Below are 19,114 nucleotides of genomic sequence, written 5' to 3'. Positions count from 1 at the left end.
GGATTTCCCCCATCATGCCTCGCACATGCTTGATTGGGCGTAAAGTGGTCATAATCAAAGACGGAGGAGGCTGCTGGAGGGAGAAGTGGATCGATGGCGATCAATCTTCCTCTTCACTCTCATTTAGGCCCAATCAATTGCTGTCCTTGTCACCTCCTAGGGACGCCTGTACTGTCAATACCACAGCGGCTCAGTGGCCAAGTTTCCACCGCCGAGACGTCTCTGCTAGATCAAGGCAGCGAGGCAGGCAGCCTAAGACAAACCACATCTTAAGAGAGAGCGATTGACTGGGTGGATTGGACTGAGCATGTGGGTACAAGTGTATTTGTTTGAATGTGCACGTGCGTGTACATGCACTTGATTTGGGAGCCAGGATTTATGGTGCCCTCCCTTGGGTGTGCGTATATCAGAGTACTATCCACACATGTTGGAGATACATGTCAGTTCTCATCCCCAGCTGCCTAACAGCCTGCTCCAGAGAGATAACTGAAGGTGCATTACATATACTGTACAGTAATTTAAACATTTTACTCCTCTCTGTGGTACCATGGTTTTCTCCACCACAAAAACCACGGCTATCAAATATGAGGGAAAATGCAGCGGGATCCTTCATCGAATGAAAATGCCACAGATTGAATCTCACTCCCTCGGAGCCAAGAAGCCTTCTTATCTGTAGTTATAGAGAGAGATGTAGCAGCAGAGCACCACAAGGGTGCAGCATACCAACACAGATGTTATCTGGTGTGTGTATTTCAGGGAGGAGAGAGAGAGAGACCCCCCACCCCCACCCACACACCCCTACTGGATACAGATCAAGGACATCTCCACTGGGGGAAACTCAACACAACAACACAACCACCCTTTTCCCATCAAGCATTTGCTGTCTGCTGAATATATATAAAGATTAACAGCGAAAAGCCTGGACGTGCAGTACAATGTATCCACACTACAACACTGCCAGATTGATGTGCATTTATACAGGATGAATGTGCTCTTTCAGGCTTCCTGGATGCAGCATTTAATGCTGATAACAGCGCTAATGGCAAATTCTGACAAGATCTTTCAATCTGACAGCTATGAATTACATATAAACAGATAAACCACTGCAAAGATTCTGCATTTTTTTTTTTTTTTTTTTTTTTTTTAGTGTCAGTTGAGTTTGCCGCAAGAGACGAAAAAAAAAATTAAGCAAGACAAGCATTTGAAACTCAATTTAATTTCTGGAAGATAATGAAAAAATATATATATTGTTATCTCCATGCAACTAAAACCATTTATCAGTTCATCAATACATTTCCGCTACATGCTTCCAAGGGTGTGATGATTGCAAACCCAACATTATCTTAATTGTCCTGATGAAATAAACTCTACCCTCATGGCACTCTAAGCAGCTTAAAACAGATGCTAATAATTAGTTGCAAATGTTATTTAACCCGGAGCAGCCACTATTAAAAAGGATCTGTCTGCGCCCACAACAAGTGACCCTTTGTCGATTGCCCTCCAATACCAACTGTAGCAGTCTGTACGCACCTCTGGGACGATGAGACGTGCTGCTTGTTTCGGGTTCCAGCTAGTTGAGCACAATTGATTTTAACCCCGAACCAAATTGAATAGAGGAAGCTGTGAAATGGGGTTGATTGGGACTGGGACCTTAACCCACCCAGGCTTCCAGGTGGAGTCCTCGCAGTTTACATTCAATCAGGAATCTGTGATCGTCAGCAACCAAACACACACCTGGTGCTCCCTCATTAGCTGATATTCCACTAAGAGAGAGATAATTAACTGAAAGGGGATCTGCAGTGCTTAGCTAAAATCTAAATTTCGCCCAAGAGGGGGATGGTGTGTTTTGGGGCAGATTCATTATTCGCTTAATCCAGGAATATGGAAATACAGCATCAGGCCAGTCAAGCTCATTACAAGTCACTAAATGTGAATATCTCATTAATGGGCAAATGCATGCTTCATATTTTCACTCTATCTGGGTCTATTGAATTGAGGAGGCACTATTGCATAAGTAACATGTCCAGACTTGGCAAGGCACAAATCTGAAATTGCTAAACGATTCATTGCTGTGGCTTAAATCTGTCTAGTTATCGTTCTGGCTGCAGAAGAGCGAGCATTATCAAAAGCAGTCCTTCAGGCTGTTATTAATAAATGAGGTGTGAACGCAGCATTTTTTTTTTTTTTTTTTTTTTTTTTTTTTTTTTTTTTTGCCAAACGCGCTCCTCAAGCCGAACAGGAGAACAAATGAAAAACACGGCTGTCTTTCCCCACATCCACAATAGCAACACCGGGCCCCTGTGGACATCCAGAAAGAGTCACACACACTTGCCGTGTTTCAATCAGACAGCAGCACCGTTTCAATATTCCCATGATGAATTGCTATCATTGTATTGCAGGAATTGGGAGTGCAGCCAAAGCCTATTGAAGTTTACAATGACATTAGTGGAACAATTGTGTCCCGTGAGATCCTGGGGGCTGCACACAACGCATTGTTCCCCAGGTGGCAGTGCGGTGGATCGGTGCCAAGGGCCCAGTTCTGTTCTCAATACATTGATTACAATAGGTGATAATTGAGGATGTGAGGAAAGCCAGTGCCTCGTGACTTTTACATTAGCGCCCCTCCTCCCCACCTCCACCCCCCTCCTCAACCATAATTTAACCATGCATGTTGACTCAGAACATGCTCTTTTTGTTTTAATTGGAACAGCCACATGTGGGGGGGTCAGACAGCTTCACACACACTCATGCCCAGTCCAATTACATTGTTCTGGCACCGAGGAAGTCCACTTGAGCGGTTTCTGTGCTTAGCTCAAAGGCACTTCAACAGCAGCTGCTGAGCAAGGGGAAAATGTGACTCATTCACTGTTCCTCAAAATGGCTCTTCCCAACTGCACCGAGGATTAGGTAGCACACACACACAGCGAGGTGCAGGCCAACGGTAGGTTTTATGCTTGTTCATTACACTGAAACAACTCCTCTCTCTGTTCTGTTTTTTTGTTTTTTTGCTTTGTGCTTTAATCCATTACCAAACGTTTTCATGCCAACTTTACGTCAACGCCACCTCCCCAAGGTGTTTCCTCAAACAGCAGAGATGCAGAGAATGAGCGAGGGTAGGATTTGTGATTCTCACAATTGACGTGAGTGTTCAGGAAGGTCGGTCAGTGCATTGATTCCGTCTGTTTCTCATGTTAATGTTGAACAAGCTGGGGGAAGTTTTTTTTTTTTTTTATTCCACTACTCTGAAATAAGGGTAAAGTCGTTCACGTTCCCCAGCGTCTGCTCTCCTCGCTACTGATGTCTCCAGTCAGGTTTCAAGATCCACTCTTAATAAATGAGTTAAGAGCACACTTAGCTGGTCAAAGGCTGTCAGCTGTTCTGCTGGTCCCATCTGTACGATTTGGACCTGGTTAGAGCCAGTAAGAGGACTTATGCCAATATCATCTGGCACTGAGACCGCAATCCAACAGGGAGCGCTCTGGCCAACACAGTCAGCCAATGGATGGGAGCTGCAGCACTCAGTGGAACACAGAACAAATCTAGCCATCAAATCTAATTCCAATTATGAAAAAATAAGAGCTCCAACAGTCATGTGCGTTTATGTGTGTGTGAGAGATTGGACACGGGAGCTGCGGCTTTCACTCAGCTCAACGAGACACAGACAAATCTACCCAGCAAATGCAATTCCTATTCTGGAAATTATGATAGTTTGAGTAGTTGTGTATGTGAATGTGTTTGTGGATGGGTGGGTGGGAGCGGGTGGGGGCTCATTGTGTGTGTGTGTGTGTGAAGATGGCAGGTAGGCACCAGAGTGGGCACAAGAGGTGACCCTTACTCTCCTTCACACTGGAGCTGCGTGGGTAACAGGCAGCCCAATATGGAAACATTCAAAGTTTAAAGTGTGTGTGTGTGTGTGTGTGTGTGTGTGTGTGTGTGTGTGTGTGTGTGTGTGTGTGTGTGTGTGTGTGAGAGAGAGAGAGAATTTCCCCATCCTACACCAGTTTGCTGGCAAGGAGTAAATTAACCTCAGCGATGAAGTGCACATAAGTAACTAATAACCAATAGTTAAGTAAATTGTTATTATGACCTTAACCTGTCATCGCTGATTCTACGGTATATTATTCACAAGAACTAAAAAAAAAATACAAGTAAAAACATTATTAAACCGTGGAATTTTTGGTTTTGGTGAAGCAATTTTTGCTAATTTTAGATGAATACTTTTCAGAAATTGACTTAAAACAAGAAGGCACTCGACAGAGCACAGACCTCCGCCAGTTAAGGCTGAAGCTGGAAGTTGTGGCTGTGTTTGTGCAGAGCCACACCCCTTTCAGCGGTGCTCTTGTCATAGGACACGCTCCTTCCGGCCAATCAGTGCGGAAAGCTGGTCAGTGTTGCTTTGACCCGTGACCAACCTTCACTCAGTTTTGTGACATTATGTGGATGCATTTGAAATTTTTTGCGCTGTTTGTGCTAAGCCCCGCCCCTTACCACACCCCCTTGTTGCCAATTTGCTTGAAATGTTAATCACTTCTTTGCTGTCCCATGGCCATCTTTCCTATCAATTTTCATGCACAAACTTTCATGACAGTATTCTTCAGTACTATCATGAAAGTGAGGGACAGACAGAAGGGGGTAATCACATAACCCTCTGCTAGAGGTTTCACCCTCTTGGTCGGGGTAATAAAATTGAACCGAAGCTGCAGGTTGGCAGCTTATTGAATCAAGTGAACAGCAGCCAGGCTCCACTTAACATTCAGGGGAGGTCAAGAGGCCACGGTCATGGATTCCCCCATACTGAGACTTCACAGGGATCCTATAGAACATGTTTTTACACAATCTGAGATTGCCTGATCCACTTGCGGATGAGGACTGTGTAAACTGCACTCCTCCCACATCAGCCACTGCAAGAAGCAAACAGAAGACGTGACGACTCAAGAGAGGAAGAGGGGGAGGAGGCAGAGCGCATTAAAACACCCAAATGGGCGTTTTAACTCAAGAATTATGGCTTAGAGAGAGAAAACTAAACAGAATGTATGCATGTGTGAACTTGTGGGTGTGCAGCGCGTAGCTAAGTACGCCTTGGGCTATTTGCACTGTATTAGTGTGTGTACAAAGTGTGTATTGGTTTTTCGCAGGTCATGAGCCACCAGCACACAATATGCAATACGGGAGAGAGGGAAAGGTACAAAGAGGATTGATGGAGAGAGAAAAAAGGGGTGAAGAGAATGAAGGATGGAGGGTGTGAATGAAAGAGAGGAGGTCCATCCTGTTTGTCCGTCCTGCTTCTCATTTCCTCTCCTCCCTGACGATCATTTGTCTCCTACTGGGAGGCAACCGGGAGGAAGCAAGGATAGGACAGGAGGAAAGTGAATGAGAGGAGGAGGAGGAGGAAACAGAATCAGAGCAGTTGTGTTCTCAAATTGTCATCAAAGTCCCCACCCATCCCTTTACACATGAAGAGGCCTATTGATGGTTTGCTCGCTAGATACACAGTCCTCCAGTAACAAGAGGAAGACCACACGTACTCCAGGGGCCAACCTGTCGACCCCATGCCCTATATTTGTTGGACTGTAACGGGACTATGTGTGGGCTACTGACATGTGTGTGTGTGTGGCCGTAAAGCACAGCTCCACCTCCAGGGGCCTCCAAAGCACTTCACCCCCCCTCTCCAGATGTGCCTCCCAGTGGCCTGCTGTGTACTTTAATGGGCCTGTGGTCAATAGGTGTTGGAAATGTGTGGGTAGGAGAAAGTTGGGGTATTAGGTTTGTTTAAACAGCAGTTTACAATATTGATACTGTGTAGACGCAAGAGCCTTACTGCTGTCATGGGAACTACGTATGTAACAGTAGTATGATAGATGAGTATTGTAGCCTACCAGTCTCTAAATGCGAGTGTAATGTGTAAATGTTAAGGTTTTGTTGTTAGTTCAGGGGAGGCCAGAAAAATAAGTATTTAGTTTTCAAGATAAACCCTGTTTTGTATTTCTTCTCACTAAGGGAAATTAATTTTAAGTGTTTTTTCCATCTTGTACTATACACTCTCTATAAAGCTATTACATATGGCCTTAGAGACAAAACTGTACCATGCATTTTATTATAGCCTAATATACATTTTTTATTCAAAGCTGCAATAACTGAAATGATGAAAATGACAAAAAAAAAAAAAAAAGAGAGAACATAATTCATCATAACTGATCAGCAGGACTGATGATAAAAACCATGAGACTGTATGCTTATTCCACGTTTTCTGTTAGTTGTCAGTCTAAATGATCCTTTTAGCCTTTTAGCCTAGTTAAACAAAAGCCTCGACTGCCTTACTGACATCGGATTCTGCCTTCTATTACCCAATATGTCACAAATTTAATACGAGTTGCAATATGAGTTGTTAATTGAGCTGCTAAAGTCACAGTTTATCTGTCAGCGGGGTAACCCCGTGCCCTCATCAGGCTGTGTGTTATGAGAGCGCAATGAAAGAATGGTGTGTATACCGCAAATGTCTCCAGAAGCAATAACAATGGAAGGTGGATTGGGGTAAGGGCAGGGGGTGGGGGGAAATAAATACCACGCTATAAATACAGTAGAAGTGCTGTGTCTAAGTCTGTGAAAGGTCGGTGTTGACTGACCGAGGTGGCCAGCATTTCTGGATTCAAGACGCCCCAAAGGAGAGCAGAGACTCCGAGCAGAGGAAAGACAGGAGTGCTGCTTATTCTGGGTCAGTGGCCCATGCCCTGGAAACACACACACACACACACACACACTATGCAGGCACTTACACAACACACATACACTAAAGGTATTCTCACACAAACCAACACACCTCACACAGCTTAGGTTTACATTATATAGACTCTCTCTCCCTCTCTCTCTCTCTCTGTCTCTCTCTCACACACACACACATACACACACACCACTCACCAAACTCAATACTGAGTTTCCTGAATCCAGCAGAATGTTTTCTAATCTCCCCAGAGTTATGGTACATTACACATGTTATGGCTACGGCAGACTAACCCTCTGTTGAACTACAAAGAAACTCGACATAGGTGAGACTGGAGTCAGAGGGAGGCCTGAACATTAAGTACTCCCACATGTGGTGCATTCAAGTGAGTGTGTGTGTGTGTGTGAGTGTGTCTACAGTCATTTGGATTTGTGTTCACGTAAATTTTACATTTTCATTTTATGGAATTTAGCTGCCCTGCGTATGTGTCTGCATGCATATCGGTCTATATGTGTGCATGTTTGTGCCATAAACGAAGCCTGAGGACAAAACAGAGAAAAACATACTTCAGTCGAGATTAGCTGAGAGAGGCTGAGGCGCTTTACATAAACCCTCTCTTCAACTAATCTGGAATATGTATTCTCACAGTCTTGGCCTCGGTTCTAATAGGACAGCTTCTCTGGTTTTCCTCTTTAAAAAAAGGTTTCCAAGTGGAACCTGTTAATTCACTTCCACTTTTGAGAGCCTTTGGACTGGTGAGGCAGGGCGTGTAAGGGGTTATTACAAACCATCCAATAACCATCCAGAGGGTCACAGGTTTGATCCCTGTAAAAGCACTGCATCCATTCTTACCTCTTTCAAGGAGGTGAAGCTTCTGGCAGAGGGTTATGTGATCACTGTTGTCTGTCCATCAGTGTGTGAGCAGGATAACTCAGAAAGGTTCTGTGTGGATTAGCATGAATACATAACAGGAAAGTTTGCCATAGTTCAGGATCGATTAACCTTTCACAGCAATTGGCCTCGGTGTGGCAATAGGAAGGGCTTAGCACAAACAAGGCTGTAATTTACAAATGCATCCATGTAGCATCATGAAATTTGTTGGTGAAGTTGGTCATAAGTCAAGGCGACACTAACCATCTATCCATGCTGATTTGTTAGAAAGGGGTGAGACCTGTGGAAACCACATTGCCGAAGGGGGTGTGGCTTTAATAGCACAAACACGGCTGTAGTTTCTAAATGCAGCCATGCAACGCCATTGAAAGTCGGCGAGGAGGTTGATAGTTCATCAAGGAAGCCACCACCTTTACCTTTGTCATCTCTAACTGTGACTTTGGCGGATGCCTTCACTCTACTCAGCGCCTTCGTTTTGTCAAAGCGTCTTTGATCAAGACACTGAACTTGTACTTGCTTCCAAGACACTGCAAACATTACATATGTGTGTGTCTCAGAGAGATAAGCATACTAGCTTACACTCTGAAAAGAAACAAATTTCTAATACGCACTCTTGGCTTCAATTTGATGCCTGAGAGCCCTAAACCTAAAAAATGTGGAGCTTTTCTGAGGTCTTAGCTGTAAGAGTAATAGAGTGGGGCTCAGGCTCGGTACAGTGATATGTGCTGGAAGCCCAGCTGAGATCCCGACTCTCTGTGCAGTGCTGCCAGCCCAGCTAAACAATGAATGAGCTGCAAGGATGTGAGGGTTGAACGGTATAAACCTAATCTTACTTATCTGTCACTGCCCACACCATCATCTTAGGAATTCAGCCTAAAACATCTGTTGGCCACTAAAAAGCAGCTCTAATCTGGAGTTTCCATTGGAAGTGCGAGTTATGTAGCAAGTCCACAACTTGTCTCGGTCCATGTGTTTGGGTGTCTGCCCAGCCATGTTGCCATTACCAATTAGATTCACTTCTAACAACACAATTATGAAAGTGAAATATTTCATTAGTTAGCTTTGAGATCGGACCGTATGACCAAATGCCAGACTAGCTCTATTTTCTGACATGTGGAACATCCCCTGGTTAAGCTCATAGTAAATGGCTAATGATGGGAGCCAAAGGCTGGACGTCACAGCGAGATGAATGTCAGCCAAGACCAACAGACTTACACAGAAGTGCCTGGCCTTCTCTCTGTCAATGTTGGCTCCAGTATTTCACTTTTCTGACTGCTTTAAGAGCTGGCCTGGCATTTTAATGCGTGCTCTCATTGCTTTTTTCTGCCTCTTGTCTGTCTTTCTGCCTAAGTGTGGGTGTCTCTCTCTCCAGATTTCATAGCTAAAGTCTATGAGTATGAACAGAGGCCCATTGCCATGGTACCAGCTGGACAACAAGTGTACACAGCGGTGAGGATTAAGACATGTAGGCTGGATTGGTTGGCGGTGAGCAGGCAAAAGGGCTCTGCTGTGGCTAATGATGTTGTACTGGTGTGCCAGGACATTCCTTGCCGCCTCTCCATGAAACTACGGGAGGATTTCAAGAGGGATTGAAAGAGAGAGACAGTAAGAGAGATGGCAGAGGCACGGGGAAAGAGGGAGAGATGGAAATATATGTCTGATGGATACATACAGCTGGCAGCTGCTGTGGTCAGAACATCTGGAGGTAGAGGCCTCATTAGATGAGAGATGGGACTGGATGAGTTACAGTGTCTCTAAAAAAAGTTAAAATAAATATACTCTACTTTAAAGACCGCATGTGTCCCAGCTGATGAGAAGCCAGGACGACTGCCAGGAATACTTACACTAATATGAGACCAGACATGAGCAGGTTACTTTCAAAGCGTAATTCATTTCAGTACAGTAACTCTTTATTTGGAGAGACCAACATTAATATCACACTTAATATCACTTAATATCACTCAACTTAATATCTAACCCAAACCCTAATACAAATGATACAAAGTTCAAAGTGAGTGAGTGAATAAACTGAGTATTTACACTGAACGGGATAAGCTGGAAGAGGCTCATTTTGGTTAATTAGTACCGATGATGACTCTGTGTCTGTCGGGAAGAGGAGGCTCTGTTACGCTTATGGCTTCAGAGTTTTCACTCAAAAGTGTGGAGAGTGACTTTTATTTAACTGTGTCTTTTAAATCCTGTTTTCATGTCTTGTTTTTATTCTTAAAAAATTTCTTGACTCAAATTTAATTGTGTCTTTTAAGTACTGCCTCTTTATATATTGTGTCTTTCTTAAATTCTATGTAAAGCACTTTGAATGGCCTTTCCTGGAACAGGTTAATGTGAAATTAAGCATCAACTGACCCAAGTGTGAAATACAAATAATACAAAGTATAGTAGGATGAATATTGAATATTAACTAACCAGTGTGTAATCATGTTTATAAGTGGAATTTATATGTGAGAGCACTACTCTTGACCTTTGACCTTTCCAACAAATTAAAAACACTCCCTTCTGTTTGCCTTTTTATGGCAGAGCCATCTGCCGTGTATTGAACGTTGGCAGCAGAGTTTGATACATGATGAAGAAAACTGGGCCAAGCCCCTCTATCGGCAGCACAATTGGCTGAAAAGAGGATATTATAATTCATAGTCATGTAAACTATTATTTCAAAATATTTTGCATACTTTGTTACGCCACTTTCCTTTTTCAGTGCACCACAAATTGTCTTAGGCACAATAGCCAAATTTGGAAAATCAGGGCCTTGAAAGTGAGCTGTAATTTTGTGGCTGATTTCGGGTGACCGCACTCTTTCCTCTGGACAGCAGCGGCCAGCGGTAGCAGCAGCAGCAGTTTTCCTGTGAGTACAATGAAACAATCCAGCACACAGACACTATTATCATTGTTCTAGTAGCCTGGCCAGTGGTCAGATAATACAGACAGGGTCAGGTCAGTCGGAAAATCTCTGTATGATAAGGCCAAATGGACTAACACACACACACACACACACACACACACACGCTTTTTCTCTCTTGCTCTTATCAGATAGGAAACATTCACCCTGTCCAGCCCATGTGCCTCTGACAATGCCTCTATCCACTGAGGTCAAAATCAGCTTATAGCAAAAGGAGAATTCAATGCACCTTGCAGTTGCACTTAAAACAAAGAACTTAGGCAGCAGTTTAGGGCTGGAGTTGAGTCATAATAGCGCTGCATTTTAATGGGGCTGGACTGCGGAGGCCATGCCAGCCCATACTGGAGGCAGTGTGGTCTATTTCCGCCACAGATGTTCAGGACAGGGCCTCTCGGGGCCGCCTGCATGGAAATGGGCTGCTGTGTTGAAAATGGGCTTTTATGTCGAGCACATTATGCCAGAATATATAGGCCTGAATGGTATTAACAGTGGGCTGCTCTGCCTACTCCCACTCAAAATTTCATCTTTGTTCAATGAAAGCACATTTACGAAAACCTCTGGTGCTAATCTATTATGGCTGATGGCTGGTCTGCGCCGCTGCTCAAAGGAAGAGTATAAATGTTGCACATTCAGAGTAAGATATTGATAGCTTTAAATTCCCTGTCTGGCTTCCATGGATTTTTTATTCTCACTTTAAAAGTTCATGAATAACGTCGCTATTTCTCATCCAGAGAGCGAAATTTCAACATCCATCTAAAACATTTAAGGAGCTTAAAGTTGTGATCTTCATAGAGAGTGATAGAAAACAGCTTGAGGCAGCAGCCCTTACATGGAAAAGACTAGCTCTATTATCCATGTCGACAAAAGTCAACACATCACTGACAGTATTGGTATTGTGCATGCAGCAGCTGATCGTGCTGTAAGACTCATTTGTTACGATGTGATAACTGCGGCCTTTCTCTCCACTGCATGTCTTGTTCACAGAGATGGAAGATTCAGCCGGACAGATGGGAGTTTAAAGTCAGAGAAATGGCATGAGTCGGGGAATAAGTCACAGGTAGGAAGGGCTGTCATTTTATCTCCAGACGTGTTGTGTCAAATTCCAGATTTGACGAGCTTCTGCATTTTTTTTTACCTGCTGAAACGATATAAACACACTGTACAAAGCAAGTATTATGTCATATTGTTTATTGTTTAATGTAATTTTGCCGAGAGTGACATCATTATTTTGCCAAATTTTAAGCCAAAATACAATGACTTTAAGAGGCATCATATGTCACATTGACGGTAAAACTCGAAAGGGTTAAAAAAAAAAAAAAAAAAAGCCATGCCCCACCACTGCACTGGAGTGGAACTTTGCCTTAGTGTCTGATTTCCTGAAACATCTAAATCATCCCGGTGTCAGGAGAGGTGGTGGGAGTTCTCTGTAAGGAAATGCCTCACAGTGAGAAAGTTGGCAGTCACTCTGTTTGGATAAGCACACTGGGATCTGGAAAAAAGAGCTGGTTGGTTCCCAAAGCCAGATTGAACTCCAACTTCATTAGATCAGATGAGTAATGTAAAATTTATGCCCTTGTCGAGATGGAAAAATCATTTTATCTGGGAGCCGTGCATTCACTGGGCACAGTCATCAGAAGTCAGCCTTGACATCTGTAAATTTGTGCGCTGCAGTTTTCTCTCAGTGCAGAAAATTTTAAAAATAGTCCATCAGCGGCTTGTTGTGAGACTCAATTGCCGCACTATATGCCACTGCAATACAGTAGGCAAAGTGAATAAAGCTGACAATGGCTCTGTTACACGGAGTGATGTCCTGATTCGCCTGATTTGCATGCTGTACTGAGATCCAGCCTCAGTCTATGTCATGCACAGTTTGTGTAAACAGACAAAATTGTGTGCAGGTTTTCCATGATCAAAGTAATTCACAAAAGCTGAGTTTTGCCTGAGTTTCCAGTGAGTGTGTGTGCCTAAAATAAATGCATGTTCACAGTCACGGTAAATTTACCAACCAACAAGGGAAAATGACTGCTGCAATTGAAGAAAAGCCTATGGAATGAGGCGTTAAATTAATTCCATTTGGAATATTGACGTCACAGCAAAGTGTACCTAAAAATTTCTGACACATTTGCACTGCGTCAAGAGAACAAGCCCGGCGGTTGACCGCTTCATCGATGTTGGTGATATAAAACAAGAATGGCGCACATTCACACCCTCACTCAGAGAGCGTATACTGTATAAATATTACATCATGTCATCATATGAATTAGTACTTATACATCATAAATCATGTCATCATATCATGCAGTAATGTTCTCCAACATTAAAAATGTGTTTCACATTGCAAAACACAATATGGCCTTTCACAAATGTGCACATGATAAACTTCTCTAACCCTGTTCTTAACACTGGCGTTCTCCAAACTGCATTCTTTAGGGGGGAAAAAAATGCACAGACATTTTTTTTCATCTAATCTAATCTCTCTTTCTTCTCCCTCCATTTCTATGTCTTTCTTTCTCTCCATAATACGCACACACACACACATACGCACACAGAGTATATAGTTCCTCTATTGTCTGGCATTGTTTACCACGTGGCTATGGTTCAGCTCCTTGTCCTTATCAGCGACGGGTCATGGTGGTATTTCCTGCCCGCACCAACAGCAGAAGGTGGCACAGGATGAGCGCTGCTTCCTGTTCTGGCACACCCAACACGTAGTCCGCTCGCCCGTCTTGCAGTCAGCATGGACCCCATCCATATGCCTCTAGGACGGGGTTAAGGGAGGCTCGTTTAGCTGCCCTAATATATGGCGCATGTTTTGATCTAATAATTCATGCACCTGCAAGTCTAAGATCAAAGATGGCTACATGATGTTAGCAGTTAGCTGAAAGCAATTCATTTGATCTTTCCTGTGTTTATAGGCTATTTTCAAAGAAATTTGTAGAAAGAACTTTGTGGAAAGTGGAGGGAGATATAGGAGAAGGAATGGTATGCAACATAAATTATGAGGTGGACTCAGACCCACAACATTGTGGATATATGGAATGATTCTTAGCCCACTGTGTTCCCAGGTTTTGCTGCTGTGTGAGGTTTGACCAGTGTCGGGCTCTTGAAGGCCGGTGCTGATGCCTGCATTTCTGGATTGAATGCTGCTGCTAGCCCCTTTTGCACCAATACATCATATTTTCAAAAATGTCAAGTTACGATCAAATCAAGCTTAGGGCTTCCACACAATCAGTGCAGAAATGAACAATCAGGGAAGCCGTGGCAGAAAGGTGAGAGAGGTGGGCTTGTGTCCAGAAGGTCAGCTGTTTCATCCCTCACACCGGGTCGAAGGAGTGAGTGATTGGCGCTTTCACCTCCAAGTTCAAGTTTATTGAAAGCCCAATATCATGGTTTACAGCTTCAAAGGACATTGCATGCCCACAAGTTTACAACAAACAGGACAACACCCGCAGACTTAATCCTCACAGCGAGCAAGAAAAAGCTCCACAACCTGTGTGACACTTTATGTACTCCATGTTACCATTTTCACTGTGGAAAGGTTCGGTTGGAATTTTATTTCATCCGATTACAGTGAGGTCTTTCCCATGGGAAATACGCAGAGGGATATTTGGTCTCATCAGGGGGAATCTGCAGATGTTTGTAAATACGCAAAGCGGTCGCTGAGAACACTCTGATGTTGGATGTTTATTAGAAGTGGGTTCCTCAGAAGACCATGATCACTGGGCTTGCTGGGCTGAATATATTTGGAGCGTGGCCTGTTGGATGTTTTCGCAAATTGGCTTCTTTGTGCACATGCCCATCCCCTTCATCCCCACGCTACATCTCACAATGAGCCTACTATAAATCAGCAGATCCTGTTTGCTGTGGCAGTCCTGCTTTGTAATTACACTGCAACCTTCACAAGACCACTGCCGTTCTTTGCCATTTTCTGTCCTCTGGGCAGGGGCTTTGTATAAGCAGTCTTTCATTGCATTTACCAAGGAGAAAGTGGTCGTAGTGGCTTTAGTAGAAGTTTAACAGTGCAGGCAGCTCTATTGGTGGTAGTAAGATCAGATTGAAATTTAAAATAATAATTTAAAAAAAACATATGTTTGCAGTTACAGTCACATTCAGCTACTAGTATGTAAGAATCATAAAAGATAATTTAGTGTAAAGTCTCGGAAAAGCCAGAGACTTAAAGAAAAAGACATACGTGACAATGTGCACATACAGTATGTGCAGTGTATTGCACTGTTTTGATTTGCTATAATGTCAGTATTGAATTAAGATGCAAATGCCTTTTATACTCAGCACTTGCAGAGAGGCAGAGATTAGGATGGATTGTCAGGCGTTTGTGATTTGATGCGATGTGATACCGTCATAAACAGTACTGTTCCATATATTTTGCATGGCAGTCATTTGCATAGACGTTGCATGCAGCACATACATTCTTCTGTGTAGTGAACACTAAATCCTTTAATGTGTTGCATTTACCCATTCCCAGCTCGAGATACAGTAATTGCATTTGTGTGGTACTGTGTCCTCAGCCCCATTAGGGAGCCATATTGAAACGTTTTTATTGAGGGGACAGGATAGTTAAATCCCCCCTCCTTCTTACTGAGATAGTTAGTTCCCTGTAATCAAGGCTTGGTGAGTGGCACAACTATCATCTTCTCTCTGCGCTCGCCACAGAAGTAATGACAGGCTGGGGACAAATGGCAGGGCAGGCTCCAAACCGAATCAACTCTGAACTACACAGACTACAAACACGATCCCCTTGAAGCAATTAGATACTTTGGACGCATTTAATCTTCATCGATCTGTGGTAAACCCACTGAAATGGTTGATGTGTACCATTATGGTGTAAGGGACAGAAATGGTTTCCAAACAATATTGGGAGAGGAAGGAAGATGGGGATTTTTTTTTTTTTTTTTCTGGTGCTAACTTTTGGTTCTCTGTGTTTCCTTTCCTCTTTTTGTTTCTTAGTATTACTTACTAGTATTAAGCTGCACCTCAATCTGCAACTGAGATTGCTTATGTAAGCAGTTAGCCAAGGGTGGTTCCTCTTCAACCAAGCCCTTTGACCTGACCTCTGTCAATTCATCTTCATACATGCACCACTTACTACAGGTGGAAAGTGAAAAAAAAAGAAGAAGAAAAAAAAAAAAAAAACGCCTGTAGGAGTGACATTTCCAGAAACAGGATGTTGCTTAACACACTCAGATGGGAGTCACACACTGCTGCATACACTCACATGTTTGTTTTCCCCTTGCACTAATGCATTCTCTGTCAAAAATAAGTTTTGGAGGTGTTTTGGACTCCTTTCAGGATTCTGCCAACGAACAATAGTTTGAAAAGTGTTGTGATACAGTGGTTGTAACCTTTGGAGCTGCTAAGATAAACTTTCCCTTCCTTCACGGTGTCTGAGTAATGCTGGGAGACAAAGTCTTTTCGGGGGGGGGAGGAGAAGATAGCGAGTGGGTGTTGTTGTCAAAATGGCCCAGTGGGATTTCCTCAGGTTTACCCATGTTAGAAAACAGTGCCAAATGATTGTGTGTAGCACAGAATACGCTAGTTTATGTGTGTGTGTGTGTGTGTGTGTGTGTGTGTGTGTGTGTGTGTGTGAGAGTGAGAGTGTGTGTGGGTGTGTGTGTGCCATGTTGACTCAGATTTCCCGAGCGCTTTGCTGCTGACAGATTTCGCGGCAGAGTGCACTGAACTCACAACCGAGAGGTCATGTCAAACGATGCCATCTTTACCGTGCATGACCTGGATTCCAGCAAATTTTTTATACTAAATTATTAAAGTAAATTATTCAAATGTGTTTGTTTACGTGCTATGTTAAGGCATATTCCCCATGCGAATTGCTGTTTAAGAGTGTTTCCAACTATGTGAGTACAAGCTCTGGTGTGATGAATTTAGTAAACTGGGGGAATTTGAATAGAGAGCGAATCTCTTTGGAGCTGTCGTGTTTTGCATTGCACAGAAGGATGATGTAAAATGAGAGAGCTGGGAATGATGAAAACATGATACTTGATGTGATACTTGTAGTGCTAAAAATGTTTTTTTTTTTTTCATGGCTAGGGCATGGGTAACTATAGATAGATAGATAGATAGATAGATAGATAGATAGATAGATAGATAGATAGATAATAGCCGGTTGCCATAATTGGGGCAAGGCATTAAGGGAAACTGGCATAAGGCAGCTACATTTCTCCGGGAGAAACCCGATCATGTGCCATGTAAACCTACACTCTGATCTCTGAACGGCTTTTTCCACCTGCACGTGTGAGGGGAGACAGGATAAGGAAACTGACAGGATAAACACAACAAATACACACTGTCCACACTGTACAACACCCAGGACAATCAAAACTACATGCTCTACATCGTCACTGAAGAACAGTAAATAACGTTATGGCAACATTATTTCTGATGGAAATATAAGGAAAAAAACCTCACATCTGCCATCTCTGGAGCAGAGGGGTAAAGCTCAGGGAGTAACCAGCTTTTTGCGGCACATGTGTATGGATTACCCGAATTTCCTGCAATAACCCACTTACTCTCAGTAATCTGATTTCTTGTGTTATTGTCTACTGATTGTGACAGTACGTGAGGGTTTGTTTGACCATTGGTGCACTAGATCACACTCACACTGTCAGCTTAGATTCCTAATAGAAGCTGCTGACCTTCACTTAGTGTGAAGGCACACATGCATACACATACTCCGAAGTCCTTCCACCTTTTAAAATGATGCAGATTGAAACACTTCCAGAGATGTACATTTACGGTACAACAATGGTTCAGACGCATTGCAGGAATCAGTATATTTTTGCAGATAATGCTGTTTGACCAGACATGTGCTCTTAGTCTAAGGTCAGAGATGATATACTGTGTCTCTGAAAAAAGATACGAACATTAAATCTCTCATCGTTTTTCATTTTCTGTCTGCACTTCTCTCTTTGTTTCTCTTTCTCCTTCCCTTTTTTTTACTGCCCTTCTCTCTTTATTGCTTTTCCTTTCTCTTTCTGCCACACATCTGCATGATGTAGATTTCATTATGAACCTTTCTGATGTGAACTGTGTGCCCTAACTAACGTGAAAGATGGCTGAAGGATATTCACTCTTTACTCACCTGTTGGAGTGGTGTGCCACTATCTAAAAAAAGAAAAGCTTTGTAAGTAGAAAAAATGCCTCCGCAATAAATAGAAGCACTGCATATTCAAATAAACTAGACAAACTTCCTTAATCATGTGACTACAGAACGCATTGATATAGATATCATCTGCTTATCTTGTGCCACTATTCTCATCAGGAATGCAATTACATTTCTCTGTTGTGGCCATTTATATAAGTGTGAACCTATGCAACTTGCCAGTGTTTAAGGGATATTTTCCTCAATACTTCCACATTTGAGGTATTATATATTTTCCAATTCATCTGTAGTAGATGTAGGTGGTGACTGCTGTAATTCAAATGTTCCCCTGGGTGCTCTGAAGAAGAATGAAGAATGTCCTGTCTAGGTTTGTGCTCTCTAGATCCCGGAGAAAAGGAACAAACTGTTATTTTCTACAGAGATAATTTGATGCTTTTAGATTAAAGTAAGATTAAGATTGGGTCTGTTAGACTCAAACTGTTTGTAATTACATGGAGACTAGGCCTGTCATCAGGTTCATGACAAGTGGTTGCCTCCAAGGCTGGATTGAGACTTTTGGGGGCCCTCAGCAACATTTGGTTTGTAGCCCCCCCACCCAGACAGGTTGGGTCATGACAGACTGGAAACCTCACCAAATCACACAGAATTATCTGGGTAGATAGACTGCACTAGGGGTAAGCAGAAATATATCTTTTTTGTAGCTGTTAATGTTTGTTTTTTGGGTGAACGGTTCCTTTAGTAGCTTTGACTGGCCACAGCTGACAGCGGCATGATTGTCCTCTCTCACCATAGCTCCCCTTTTTCCCCACTGATGAATTATATAAAGAGTTACCAGAAAATGTTCATTTTTGCTGCATAAGTATAGGCCGTCATAGTCAGCACAACAAACATTTGATACCATTTTTAAACAATGCACTTCTTTATAAACTCCCTGCCTTTATTTCATAATTCTATCCAGCTTAATCAAATCAAATTAAATCAGTCTTAACATGGAATCTTGATGGCACGAAGTGAATCACTGTTAAATGAATGACTACAGTAGTAGGCTATACCCTTTGTCATTCTGCACAGAGCAAGACTTTGATGTGCAGTTCAACACAGGAGCTGAAAACGTTGAGTTTCAAACAGGAAGACTGCAGCAACAGAAATTTTGATAATAATTCTGATAACAAGCTTTCAACGCAAGTGCACGAACAGGAGGAAAAATCCTCAAAACAGCTCACACAGACACAGAAGAAAATACAGCGAGGTGACATCAAACCCACTCAGCTGAGTTTACAGAAATAATTAAATCAAAACATGTCTGAGAGCCGGGAGCTGAGCTTTCAGTCAAAGCGCCATAATTTTACCGTTTCAATCAGCAATTCAGCACCTTTTCAACTTTGCGCTTGTGCAAGGCCTCGGCTTACTACTGAGCAGTGATTTAATATTCCTGTTAGCCCTCTCCTTTTGTGGC

Source organism: Myripristis murdjan, chromosome 11 (assembly GCF_902150065.1).
Source record: "Myripristis murdjan chromosome 11, fMyrMur1.1, whole genome shotgun sequence".
In the NCBI taxonomy this organism is placed as follows: Eukaryota; Metazoa; Chordata; class Actinopteri; order Holocentriformes; family Holocentridae; genus Myripristis; species Myripristis murdjan.
The sequence above is the reverse complement of the archived record's forward strand: the minus strand, read 5'-3'. Positions refer to the sequence as shown.